Here is a 15,502-nt window from a genome sequence, read left to right as displayed (position 1 = left end):
AAACATCAGAATTTTTCATCCTGTCTTCAAACTAATAAACAAAATAAAAGACGTGATATGGAAAACTATAGGTAAAATATAATTAATAGATTAAACAGGTATTTACCAAACAGAATGTGAAGGTAGTAATATTCATACTATATAAGATTTTTTAAATTGGTTTATTTTAAATTTCGCGCAAAGCTACCCGAGGACTACCAGCGCTAGCTGTCCTTAATTTAGCAGTAACCACCACCCACCACCAACTCCTAGGTAACTCCTTTACCAACGAATAATAGGATTGACCGTCACATTATAACGTCCCCACGACTGAAAGGGCAAGCATGTTTGATGTGATGGGGATTCAAACCCGCGAATTACGAGTCGAATGTCTTAACCACCTGTCCATGTCAGGCCTTATACTAGATAAACTAAAATAAAATTAAAGTACAGGTTACAAGAACATAAACGTTATATAAGAGGTCGGCCCAGTGTGGCCTGGTCAGTTAAGGCGTTCGACCAAGAAAATGTGCAAATGACAGTGAAGCGACAAGGCCCTAAGGTATGCAGTATGTCATGTTACATCTTGTAAGAACTCGTGAAGATGACGTAACTCACGTGAAAACTTGCACGCGTACACGGCTTCAATAGAGTTTCAAACTGTACAAATGGGAAACGATATTTTTAATTGTTTATTATAAACTCTAAGACATTTTATGTAAGTTAGCAATCTTTCTTCCAAGTCCATTTTCTTTATCTGCGATCGTATTCTTTCTCTAATTTGTTTTTTTAAAAAAGTAAGTTAAGTCTTTATGGCATTAAAAACTAAATAATTTGCTTAAAATCCGATCGAGTTTTCGTGTTCAATGCTCGTGTTCTGTTTTCGGTATCGTGTTTGATACCGGGAAATTTTATTAACAGTTCATCAGTTTCTGTGATAAATGTACCCACTGATTAGCAATATCGTGATATGTCATCTGCTCGTTGCACGACGTGATAAAGACACAACTAAATTAAATTACTCGAAGAAAGGGATCTCGAAATAATATCCTATTTATTAGCCTTGTACTTTAGTTCTTACCTGTTTCAGACACATCGTACACCATCAAGTGTGAACACATCTTACACAATCAGCTTTCCTTAATCTGCTGTTGCGGTATTACTTTCGCATGGTTTTTTTTATCCATGCTACCAAAAGAATTCACACCCCAATCTTCAGGTTTCACGGATTTTTACTCCTTGTTTACTAACCTAAATCAGTGGCTCCCAAACTTTTTTAGTCTGAGATTACCTTGATGTGAATAAAAAAACGTTTAAGCCTCTCCAACCTATGAAAATACTTCAAAATGTGGTTTGTCAATTTCAAAGAATAAATACTAATGAACCTTAATGGAACCAATGAAGTAATTTTTCTATTAAATTGTATGTTTATAATTTGTTGTGGCTTTTCCTTATCAATTTATATGCATTATAATTAGACCATTGGCAATTTATTATGTTTGGATTAAATTTGTAGAGTGATGAGTAACTAGGTTCACTTAATTTTATGTAAGGTTATCTTATCTTCGTTTCAAAATATGAAGCAATCCTGTAATTTAAGTTATAAGATTAATATTAAGTGATAATAAAATCTAGAATTCAACATTTTATTTACAAATTAATATAAGATGGAACTAAACTAAAATATAGTGGCCTCCATGAAAAAGCTTCACGACCCCCAGTTCACTAATAAATACACTTCTTTTATTCTCAAGTTGTTCAATATTTTTATATATACAAAGCATGAAATACAGTAGGAAAAGGGCTAGTCTAATATATATATATATATATATAAATGTGTTTTGAACAAAGTAAACAAATGACAAATAATTAATGGGCAATGAATATTATGATAAACAATTGACAAGCGTTTATATGCGATTTCTGTGATATCTAACGTTGGAACTAAACTTCTATTAATTTCTGCATTAGATTAATTAATCTTTTTGTTTTAATTAAAGAAACTGAATAAAACTTCACATATGTTGTAATTAAAGTAAAACTTACATCTTTTCAGATCTCCTAATAACAACACCCAACACGAAGACATAAATATACCCTTCACAACTGTCAGGATAAAAAATGAAATTTGTTCAGTTAAAAAAAACATAAGATGTTCTTGGATGATCGAAGTCTCCCAAAAGGCTTTGTTAAAATAGCCTAATAATGACTACTGAAACGTTTGATCCGAGTCTGTAAGAGATTGTGAGAAAGTAATGTTGCTCCTTACAAATAATATCCCTCTGAGGGACAAATTATCCGAAAGGAACGTAACATAATCAAATGCTTTATCAGTGTAACAAATGAGATGCATTCGAGGAAAAGTAATATTCGCGTTTTGCACAAAGTATGAGGAAAATTTTCATTGTAAACTAAAATATGGTGCTTGAGTTGAAGGAGGCACACAAATCTATTGTTTAAATTAGTTGTGAAATAAAAATATTTGAAACTTGTTTGTGGAAAAAAAGACGAATTATCGTTTAAACCAATTTTGTTTGTTTTTGACATGTCTGTAATATGTATATTAGACACTATTTGGTGAACAAATATAAATTTAAGACAGATAAAAAACTTACAGAATAACCATGAAAGTGATTACAGTCACTCTCGTTGTCTTAAGCACGTTCACAGTTGTATCTATTGAAATTAAAAATACGTTCAATTCTCGGTTTGAAGTGGAAGTGAAAAAACTTACAGAAAAGTGCACTTTGTATAAAAGTAACTGGACATTCATTTTAGGTGACAATTATAAGTTTATTACGTTTTTATTGATTTATTATGATTTTGTGAAATAATTGCAAATCGAATTGTATAAACAGTGAGGGGAATTACTGCTTCCTGGCCCGAAACACCGTGTGGTAAGCGGTGAAAAGCAAAACTTTTGACCGGTCAAAAATAGTTAATGAAAAAACCCAAAAACCTGAAAATACCTTATTTCCAGTAGAGTCTTACTCTGAAGAGGGTACGTGAAACTTTGATTCTTAATAATATGGTTGGTCAAGGTAAAAACTGCAAGTCTTTAGAAATTATGTTATATATATTAGAGTATGTTCTTGAGACAGTCGACAACTGAGTATATATCTTTCTAAAGATTTTGCTCTGAATACCTGGGTTAAATACCACCTCTAGAACAGCAAAATACGCGTTAGTACTTGTAGCCGATCGAAAATCTTTATTCAAAATAGGTAACCAAATTTAAAAGTTGAAATGGTCATCGATTTATAAACAGTGGAATGAGAAACCGGTATGTGTAGTCTATACAGACGAATCCAAGTTTGAACAATCCATGACAAATTGTTGAACTATCATTGTCAATCTACAACCCTGCAAGTTTGAGGCCCTAACTAATGTCTACGATTTGTTATATTTTCTGATTTTTTTAAATTATTTATTTTAACATATACCACAACTGAGGTTAAGATAACTTATAACCTATAGTTCATTTCTTTATTTGATAAATGTACTGATTTAAGTGTTGTTGTTTTTATGGGGGTTTTTCTGAACTTTTCAAGCAAAACAAATTATTAGTAAATGAGTTTAAAATCATTGCATGCCGGATAACAAATTTCGAACGATTTTCAAAGTCCAACATTTGCGTAAACGTACAAAACCAGATGTCACTATTTACAAGGGGCTAGTACAGCGGTAAGTCTCCGGATTTACAACGCTAAAATCAGGGGTTCGATTCCCCTCGCTGGACTGAGCAGATAGCCCAATGTGGCTTTGCTGTAAGAAAAAAACAAACAAGACAAACATTCGGCCTGGCATGGTCGAACCAAACATACTCGTCCTTTCTGCCATGGGGGCGTTCTAATGTGACGGTCAATACCACTATTCGTTGGTAAAAGAGTAGCCCAAGAGTGGGTGGTGATAACTAGCTGCCTTCCCTCTAGTCTTACACTGCTAAATTAGGGATGGCTAGCGCAGATATCCTCGAGTAGCTTTGCGCGAAATTAAAAAAAAACACAAAAAACACTATTTACAACCTTATAGTACTCTATTAGAATTAATTTATGAAACTTCGCAGTGTAAATGAACGTGAATTATAACATACGAAATATTTATTGACAGTGTAACATTTAATCCCTCGTGAAACAACGTTTTTCCCAGAGTAAAAATAGTTACAATGGTTGTGTAATTAGCGAAGGTTTCCTTCGGCCTACAGATATGGGCTCCATGCTATGATTAGCAAGTGAAAGAACTGAGCTATTTCCTACGTGTGGTTAATTAAAACTGGTCATTTTCTAGCAGACTGATGTAAAAAGGCAAAGTGTTCCGTGTGAAAATACTTTTGTGACGTGCCAAGCAATTAAAAAGACCACACTCGTTTTTCCGAAAGCCTACCAACCTAGTTATATTGCCTATAAGTGAAAAGGAGGTCACTATATGTTTTAACTAATAAAAAGAACAAAAATTAAGTAAAGTGTGGTAAATTTCTACATGTGCTGAGGAAATTGCTAGAAAAGACAGGCGTTGATCACCAAACAAAGAGAATGCGTCTAAGGTCTATATGATCTACAAGGCAATAAGTTTTACACAGATCAAGTTGTTTTATATCAACACAAATGTAAAGCACAAAAAAGAAGTAATATATTTGAGAATTAATAAATTTTCAGTGGAAAAGTTTTTTCAACAGTTTTATATTTCCGTGACGAAAACAATTAACCAGTAAAAATGCCAATAATTGTTTCGTTTTGTTTTTACATACAGCCAAAATTGTTTTTGAAAGTAATCGATATCTATAAAGAGGGAAAATTAATTAATTGCATTTCAGTTCGGCGAGTTGCTGACTGTAAACACAAATAACAACTAAAAACAGGGCCCGGCATGGCCAGGGGTTAAGGCACTCGACTCGTAATCTGAGAGTCGTGGGTTCGAATCTCCGTCATACCAAGCATACTCGCTCTTTCAGCCGTGGAGGCATTATTATGTGACGGTCAATTCCACTATTCGTTGGTAAAAGAGTAACCTAAGAGTTGGCGGTTAAGTTAGGGACGGCTAGCGCAGATAGCCCTCGTGTAGCTTTGAGGGAAATTCAAAACAAACATTTAAATAGAACGATTTTTCAGGAAATGAAAACAACAACGTTTTATGTACACATCCGTTTACCTTCTATTTTGGTGTGCTTTAAAATGTGTTACCTTTTTTTCACAGAACATATTTGAACACCTTGATTCAAAAATTTTAAATAAGAAATAAAGTTGAAAAACCTTTAAATATTTGAAGCTCTTTTTATTCGACGACAAACAAATAATGTGTTATTTATCCGCCTCCATTTTATTTCTGAACTTGTTAAAATTTTCAACGTGATGTCAGCAACCTTCGAAAGTGTATATTTCAAGTATATAGTTAAAAGATTCTTGGACAGTTGACGTATCGACAACAAAAACCACATATTTAACACACAAAGCTTTATGTCATGTTTTTACTGCGCTAACATTATACTGTTGAGAACAAAATGTTAAACATGCAACTCACACTTATAAACATTAATTATGCACCATAAGTGAAAATGGAATGTCTTGAGGAAAGTTCAGCTATGTTATAAGAGATAAAAATACGATATCACAAGTTGAGCGTCAGTTGTTTTAAATGATGCTTTGTAACAGTGTCTACTGCATCTTAAGTGGTCTTTTTGTCCTGACATTAGTTCTGTAAAAATTAAAACATTACTTTTGGATCAGGAATGTGTAACGTTGAGTTTTATCCTTGCATGTACGTGCTGTTCTCGTTCGTTCTACTTGCCAGGAGCTGCAACTCAAATCACAAACAAATTACAAACCATTACGTTTGAGACGACTGTATTACGTTTACATAAGTGTTACCGTCAACCCCTAAAATTATTGCTTAAATATCAATTGTTTCGAAATTCACCAACACAGTGCCTTAACACGATGCTTTAGAAATACAATAATGAGATATTAAGATATATAATGAGATATCTTATTCTTGTAAATCGCTATATTAAATACATTTATCAACATTTCATTGGCTTATATCTTACTTTGAGATCCGACCGGCTTAGTTATTATATTACAAAAATAGTTAGTTTATATGATTACAAGACCTTAAATCTTTAATTACAATAAGAGCTTATCTAATCGTCATAATAATAAAATAAGTATTTCCTTATAGCAACTATGTCTCCGGATTAACAACGCTAAAATCAGGGGTTCGATTCCCCTCGGTGGGCTGAGCAGATTGCCCTTTGTGGCTTTGCTATACGAAAAACACACACATACACCTCTTATAGCAACAGTTGAGCAGTTTCTCTGCAACACTATAACTATTCAACCACAACACTTCAGTTGTTTCATTAGAAAGACACTTATCTCTCAACACTATTCTGTGTCTTTGTTTACCAATCTTATTTCACTAGAAAGACACTCATCTCTCAACACTATTCTGTGCCTTTGTTTACAAATTTTATTTCACTAGAAAGACACTTATCTCTCAACACTATTCTGTGCCTTTGTTTACCAATCTTATTTCACTAGTAAGACACTTATCTCTCAACACTATTCTGTGCCTTTGTTTCACGAATGGTATAAGCCTCATTATTTTTTGTACCATAGATAATTAATGCCTATTAGCTCATAAAATCAAATTCTTTTTCACCTATTAGTTATTTAAATGTATTTTGTTGTTGTTTTTCTGCCCAAAACACAAAACTAATTCGTTTGTCTCAAGTTCATTTCGGTATTTTTATCGCAAGTTTCTAAATAAAAACTTCACTTTCTGAAACATTTTATCAACATCTTGAACTCATGTCTTTCCTCAACTGAAACATGTTTCTTCCAGTCTTTCAATCAAACCTCCTTTCAATATCACTATATTAAAATTTACTCAAAAGCTTTTCTCGATATTTCATTTCTGCTAGATATTCTAAGTTCTCTATACCTCAATGAGACAAAATTTAGTTCATATGTTACTAGAAACATAGAAATTTAAATCTCTCCTAAAACATAACTAACTCAAGCTTCTCCTAACTCATTAGTATACGTTTATTTCAACATCTGTAACTCATTTCAGTGGCTCTCATTTCTTTCATTAATTCTATTTATTTTTTCTTCGTATCTTAACGAATCACGTACCTTTTGAAAAGTATTTCACGTGAAACATTTTCATAATTAAACTAAACCTGACATCATAATGAGTGGAATATCATTAACAGCTGACTAGCTTCCACTTTAATAGCTTTGTTTAAGTTTCCTTCCAGTATTCTATTCGACATGTTTACCTAAATTGTGTTTTACAACTATCTCTCAAACCAAACATGCTCATACTTTCAACTGTGAGGAAATTATAATTAACGGTCAATCTCACATTTCGTTGGTAAAAGAGTTGGCGATGGGTGATTACGACTAGCTGCTTTTCCTTTAGTCTTTCACTGCTAAATTAGGGACGACTAGCCCTCGAGTAGCTTTGCGCGAAATTCAAAAACCAACCAATCAAATATTTCGTTAATTCTAAGCGATTCGAAATCCCTCTGAATTGTTTTATTATTTCCTTGGTAATTTTATTAAAACTTGTCTCAACAGTTTACTCACTTAACCTTTTCAAATTCTCCTGAAATTAGTTGATATCTGTTAGTTTATTTTCAATCTCCTTTCAGAGTTTTGTGATATATAATTAGTTTCTGACCTCTTTCACAAACACGAACAAAATTCAAACATTTACTTTTCTATTCAGTAAAATATTCTAGTAACAGACACTTAAACACGTTTCTAGTCTTCCCTTTTTGTCTCTAATGCATCCTGTTTAAGAGTAAATATAAAAACCATCAACAGATTTCGTCTGTCTTACAGTAATGCTCTATCTTTGTTAATTTTCCATCAGCAGGGCTGTTTAGTGAGCTAAGGTCAAACAAATCAGAGGCTGGGTTAAAAGAAAAGCAAGTGAAAAAGCAAAACTGGTCTTAAAGCTCACGCAAGGTATAAAAGCTGTTTTGGTACTTTAACTGGCACGTAAGCAATAAAGAGAGCATTGGAACCAACTTTGATAATGATGGTGACTAATGGAAGAGGGTACAATAGCGTTCACGTATTTTGTACTTCGTTAATTGGCGTACCTTAATGTTCACAACCGTAACATTATAATGATGTAATCGAAAATTTATGATTAAAATACTTACATTATTGAAATTTTTTCTTGCAATACAAAATTAATTAATAAGGCCAGCATTCGAGGGCCAAATGATAGGTAAAAATACGACTGGGTAACTGACCAAATTCTAAAAAGACTCAAAGTGAGCAAATCCAATTGTTTGTGTCAATGTGTTGGATGCATAAAAATATACATTAATGTCAGTTTTTATCTTGATTGCTGTAAATATAACCACACGATGGCCCAAAATATACATCTTTGGGTTGTTTGATCTCTGACCCCATAAAAAATCCATAAATTCAAAAAGTAAAAGCGTTTCTCGGTATATTGGATCAAAATATAATAGTACCAAGTTTTAAATTCATCCGTCCAGAAATGAAGAAGTGATGGTCAATTGAAAATCTATTTAGAAGAAGAAACAATAAAAAAAAAGTCAAACTCTCGACGGAGACATACTACTAATAAAAATAATTCGAGTTTTAATGTTAGGATTTCCTCTCATGAATATTTTTATTTTAAAAACGTTTTCTTGTTTTAACACAAAACTGCACAATGGACTATTTGGGTTATGTTTTTTTACGGGATCGAATTCCGAATTCTAAAATTATGAGTTCCTAAAGCTTACCGCTGAACCATCAGTAGACAACAGAAAAAGGAGAACTGGATTAAAGTTTGTTTGTTTCTTCTGCTAGTTTCATGAAATCATCATGTTGCTTCAAACATAATATTTGAAACAAGTATTCACAGCTGGATTAGAATTGGAAGATTTTAGCACAACTTGTTAACATTAATATCAATACTTGTTTTCCCATACAAGATAAGCCCAGCATGCCCGGATGTTTAGGGCACTCGATTCGCAATCTGATGTTTGAGGGTTTGAATCCCGTCACACCAAACATGCTCGCCCTTTCAGTCGTGAAGGCGCTAATAATGTGACGGTCAATTCCACAATTTGTTGGTTTTATAAAAGAGTAGCCCAAGAGTTGGCGGTGGGTAATGATAACTAGCTGCTTTCATGTAGTCGTACACTGCTAAATTAGGGACGACTAGCGAAGATATACACTCTTCTTTACTTTTTATGAAATTTTCTTATTAACACGGGACAGGCACCAAGGATTTTTTAGAACGTAATTTTTCAAGTCGTTCTGAATCGTTTATTTTTGTCTAACACTTTTACCAAAACTTCATGCCGCACCCTTTGTGAAAACCAGACCTATGCTAGCCACAAAACATACATCGACATTCAGTTAGTCAGTGTATTAATCTTGTATTGATAAAGTAACATTAATACAGGAATGTGGTACTTGTGGGAAATAATTTCGATGTCAGTGTGGATGCAACGGTTTAGATCTAGAGGTCAAAATGGCACGAAATGCAGGTGAGAACAGTTGCAGGACAAAATGAAGGCGCGAAGAAAGAAAAGGAGGAAGGAATTATTATGACATTCCATTGAAGACTGATGAAGATGAAATGTTTAACGATACTTCTGATGATTCCTTGGATTTCGTGACATCGAAGAAACGACGCAGATCATCCAATAACTCAAGTGTGAGTCAAGGCGTTTAAGGCGTTATTTTAGTACTTTAATAGGAGGCGGGAACGTTGTCTATTCAATTCGGCAGTTCTTTGATATCGAATCCAGAACAACATCAAATTTTCCGAATGAAGAATCTCTTCGGAATGCATGAAGTTCCAGTGCTTTTGACAAAAATCATCTATTGCTTGTGTTCTGCATGACTGTATTAAAGATTCTATGCACCATGTTACTCCCAGGAGATCAAAATGGTATTATAAACGCGACTGGACAGGTTATTTGTAAGAAATCTGGTGATACAAAACTATTCTCATCTACCAACGATGTACAACGATTTCTACCAGAGAAATGTATTCAGAGAAAAGTTATACTTGCACTACTATGTTAGATTTAAGATTGAAGAACAAGCTTTTGATACAGCTAGATGGCACTTTCGTCGATTGAAGTCTGGGTTTCAGCTAGAATCTACAGAAGGATCTCTCCAGCATTACTGTTAGCGGTAGAGTACCAATGATCAAGGTGTTGAGAACTATCTCACTGATGCCAAGGTTAAGTTCTTCGTATCTACTTGGAAAACAAACAGCAAGAACGGGTAAAAAATACACAACAACAAACTATTTGATCTTAACTAAGAGATCGATATGGAAGTCAACAACAATACACAACAACAAACTATTTGATCTTAACTAAGAGATCGATATGGAAGTCAACAACAATACACAACAACACGTACATCTTCTAAGTTTACTACTGTGTATTATGGGAGTCAAAAACATGCGATAGCGTCACTAAACTTGCAAGGTTTTTTTTGTATAACTGTCTGAAATTTTAGTTCAAACTGTAAACGCTAAAAATTGAGTTTTAGCTCATTCCGGAATGATATTATATATTAAGATCTTGGCCTGTGGAAGAACTGTTAATAATAATTATTTGAGAAATTATGTTATCGGCCTTATATTGTTAATACTTATTTTATCAATAAAATAAGGGTCCGGCATGTCTAGTTGGTTAAGGCACTCGATTCGTAATTTGAGGGTCATGGGTTCGAGTTCCCGTCACACCAAATATGCTTGCGCTTTCAGCTGTGGGGGCGTTATAATGTAACGGTCAATCCCATTATTCTTTGGTAAAAGAGTAGCCCAAGAGTTGGTGGTGGGTGGAGATGACTAGCTGCTTTCCCTCTAGTCTTACACTACTAAATTAAGGACGGCTATTACAGATAGCCCTCGTGTAGCTTTGCGGGAAATTCAAAACAAACAATTTGTTTAGTGGTCTTAGCCACTATACTTATAAGGGTTTATGATATTTAGTTACTTTACAAGCTATTTACAAACAGTGAAATATCTAAGCTCACTGCTAGGATAATCGGAAATTAAAAATGATATTCCTTAAAAATTAATTTAACTCGTCCCTCCAGAGGCAAAGGCTGTCTTTACTCTATAGTTTGTTGAATATTAAAAGTAAATTCAATCTGGAAATTCTTAAAGAGGGTGTGTTGAACGTATTTTTTGAAACAACTTCGAGACTAGTTTGTGTTTCTTAGTTGATCATTTTTAAAGTGGAATACAGCACCCTCACATTTCCATACCAGCTAGTACTAGGTCTACCCGATGGGAGTGAATTCAGTAGATATTAATAAAGTTACATTCTCATCATCACTAGTTAAGCAACTGCCAACCTTTTATGAACGATTTCACCTGCGATTTGGTAAAGATGATGGAAGCATCACCATGGTCAGCAGTGGGATGAGCAGACACGAACACTTTGAAATCAGCTGCACACATAATACTGTACTCGGCTCGCTACACAATATCTATCAAGGTGATTCTAAACGGTTACTGAATACTTCTGTGTGTCATTTGGAGACTTGCAAGGAAGATCAGAGGCCGAAACCTTAATTGATTTGTTTTGATTTGTTTTCTGAATTTCGCACAAAGCCACACGAGAGCTATCTGCGCTAGCAGACCCTAATTTAGCAGTGTAAGACTAGAGGGAAGGCAGCTGGTCATCACCGCCCACCGCCAACTCTTAAGCTACTCTTTTACAAAGAATAGTGGGATTAACCATCATATTATAAAACCCCCACAGCTGAAAAGACAAGCATATTTGGTGTGACGGGGATTCGAACCAGCGACCCTCAGATTATGAATCGAGCTTCTTAACGACCTGGTCATGCCAGGACTCCAAAACTTTAAAATACAATTAAAAATATATACGTTGTTATAGATTGTATTTTTTTCTTTGCTTTCATATAAGCTTAGTTATTGTCAGCATAAAGGGTTTCTGTTGTATCTGGGGTAATCTTTACACCCCGTCTTCGATAACAAAACAAAAACACAAGTGATATTTAAAACAACATTCTTTTAATTTTTTTGAAATTATTACATTAGTCTCAGAGTATTTGAAACTTTAAGGAATAAGGGGGTCAAATCACTATCCACACACACAAAAATATTTTAAATCAGCAATTTGTAAGAAGTTTCATAATAAACTTCTCTCCAGGGTCGTTTTTAGACCTCATATCCTATGACATGTATGTATAGCTATTTACAGAAACTAATCTGTTCTGCATGTTAATGCCCTCTGAACAATTCTCGCAGCCATTTCCATCAGCACAAAAGTAAAACAATCGTTACCTTTCCGTTTCCATTTTTTTTTTCATCCATGAAACTGGTTAGTCCTTTTCTGAGCAGACACCATATACAGAGTTTATCGGTTTGATATATGAATAATATTCAGTTTTATTTTACTTTAAAAGAAAAAGAATAATACTTTTAAAGCTCATTAAGGTTCTATTGATCATATAAACTTAAACAAGCACGTTTTACGTAGTTTGCCATTTTGTCTTAGGCCTAAAAAAAGGTATTTGGTTAAAATATTGTTATCTCTAATATCTCTTAACAGCAAATTTTATTTTAAAACAAAGTTAACGAACATAACTTAATGACTCAATAAACTTTGCAAGCTCTTGTTAGAACAGTTATTATAATGATATATTTAGGATTTATTTTGTCACTTGAAACAACACCTTATGTATACGCAATAGGCTAAACTTGCCATGTCAGAGTATTTCAGTACTGTCAGCACTAGCTTTTTTAAAACTACAAATCACAGCCAAGACAATCAGTCGGAGTATACGCTGCCTGAAGCGGCTACTATAACCATCTGAAGAGACTGACTGTCACACTTATAACATGTTCGCAATAGCAATTCAAAACCCTCCTATCCCCAGTCCAATACGCAAGTTTACACCACGCTCAGGCCAACACTTTTTAGAGTTCATCCCAATTCTATGTTTGTTTGTTTTTGAATTTGCGCAAAGCTACTTGAGGGCTATCTGCGCTAGCCGTCCCTAATTTTGCAGTGTAAGACTAGAGGGAAGGCAACTAGTCATAACCACCAACCGCCAACTCTCGGGCTACTCTTTTACCGACGAATAATTGGATCGGCCGTCACATTATAACGCCTCTACGGCTGAAAAGGCGAGCATGTTTGGTGCAACGGGGATTCGAACCCGCAACTCTCAGATTACGAGTCGAATGCCTTAACCCACCTGGCCACACCGGGCCCCCAGTTATATGACATACGCACACAAAAATAGCAAAAAAAAAAAGACAGAAAAGAAACATATGTTTCAAGCTTCAATAGCTGTAATAGTCAACATATTTATAACTCTAATGTTTATGATTACTGATTACATTTTCGGGAGTTTGCATAATAAATTTTGGTTTGTTTGTTTGTTCTTAATTAAGTCCAAAACTGCACAATTGACTCTTTGAGTTATATCCACCAAGGGAATCGAAACCCTGTTTCCAGCGGTGGAAGTCCGCAGACATATTGATCGTATTTTTTATTAACTCATTATATTCATCAACATGTTCGTAATACATTTCAAACATCAGTGCTAGAAGATAACTTCATTAACACCTGCTGAACAATAGGTTTCTTTCTCACCAGCCTTTACTAAAACCCCCCAGTGGCAGAGCGGTACGTTTGCTGACTTCCACCGCTAAAAACTGGGTTTCGACACTTGTGGTGGGCAGAGTACAGATAGTCCATCGTGTAACTTTGTGCTTAATTCTAAACAACTCTTTGCTAAAGTTACACACGTTTAGGTACGTCCAATCATAATTCACAATGACTAATAATTTCTTTAAGATATCTTGACCAGTAATTTTCTAAACACTTCAAGTTACTCTAACAGAATTTTTTTTACGAAAATAAATTACTTCCTTTGAGATTGTTGATTTATTAGTTTTTATATTTTAAGATTGTTGTTTGATTAGTGCAAAGCTACACTGAGCTATTTGCACGCTGTCAAATCCCTGATATTTGTGTTGTAAGTCCGTAAACTTACCGCTGATCCACCGAGAAACTTCCTGTAACGCGTCCGTTACGTGTGTTTTCCCATTAGTTGCCGTAAAGTGATTTGTAAATAAAATTTCTGAAATAACTAAACCATAATATTTTGGGCTGGACGTTTGTTGTTGTTTTGTTTCTTCTTCAGAGTGAGAGATCCTATTTAAGAACGTATGGATTATATACGATAAATATTTGAATTCTTGTACGAAACCTTTAAATAGTTCATGTAGTGTCTGGGGCTAGAAAATATTAAAAACAACTTTCTTCTTTAATTATTTATTAAAAAGAAATGTATTTTTGTTAAGTATATGTAGTGCATTATAATATGAAACTTAGAAAATTCTGAACGAAACCTAGTGTCGCGTACAGATAATGATATTAAGAGTGAGAACGTAAGCCTATCCTTGGTGATTTATGTGCCGTATGTTAAACAGATCATGTTACCTAGCTTGACAGAACAAAGGGAAGAGCAGCGTACTTTAGTTTCGATAATGATCATTTTACAGCCATTAAACACTTTAACTGCACTCACAACACTTCAGTGTCTAGCGACAGGTGGCGCTAGTGGCAGTTTGAACAATTAAACTTGAGGTATTGAAAGGCATTTAAAAAAAAAACAAGAACTTGCTCAAGAACAGCTTATAAAACAACTGCAGAGGAATTAGTAAGAACTTAATAGTACATTAGCAACTCTGAAGACCAAGTAATTATCCCACTTTAAACATGTGAAATAAAAATAAGAATATGTACTATTTGAAGCCACGAGAAAGAATTTTTGGAAGGATTTTTTCATAGGATATCTATGCCATGAAGTAGGCGACGCTGAGTTGACTTAAATAACCCACTTTTATAGAATTTTATTCATTTTGTGAAAACCGTAGAGCTTCAGAACCTTTTCTGAAACCATAATTGTTCTGTATTTAATAATTACAACATTTGTACTAAATATCCTTACTTTATACCACGATCATCACGTCTTGAACCATAAGTGATTAGGGTACTCGACTCGCAATTTGCCGGTTGGGGTTTGAGACCCGTCACCGAATATGCTCTCCTTTCAGCTATGTGGGCGTTATAATACAACAGTCAGATTCTTGTTCCAACTGTTCTTTCTTAGTAGGCACAAAGCTGCACAAAATGCCATTTGTGCTATGTCCGTAATGGATATCAAAACTCGGCTTCTAGTGGTATAAGTCATCAGACATATTGCTGTGTCACTGGAGATTGCTGGAGAGATTGTAAAAGAGTACTTCTAACTGGCTTGCTTCACTCTAAGGCCCGGCATGGCCAGGTGGGTTAAGGCGTTCAACTCGTAATTTGAGGGTCGCGGGTTCGAATCCCGGTCACACCAAACATGCTCGCCCTTTCAGCCGTTGGGGCGTTATAACGTTACGGTCAATCCCACTATTCGTTGGTAAAAGAGTAGCCCAAGAGTTGGCGGTGGGTGGTGACGACTAGCTGCCTTCCATCTGGTCTTACACT

This window comes from Tachypleus tridentatus, chromosome 6 (assembly GCF_004210375.1).
Source record: "Tachypleus tridentatus isolate NWPU-2018 chromosome 6, ASM421037v1, whole genome shotgun sequence".
Classification (NCBI taxonomy): domain Eukaryota; kingdom Metazoa; phylum Arthropoda; class Merostomata; order Xiphosura; family Limulidae; genus Tachypleus; species Tachypleus tridentatus.
The sequence above is the reverse complement of the archived record's forward strand: the minus strand, read 5'-3'. Positions refer to the sequence as shown.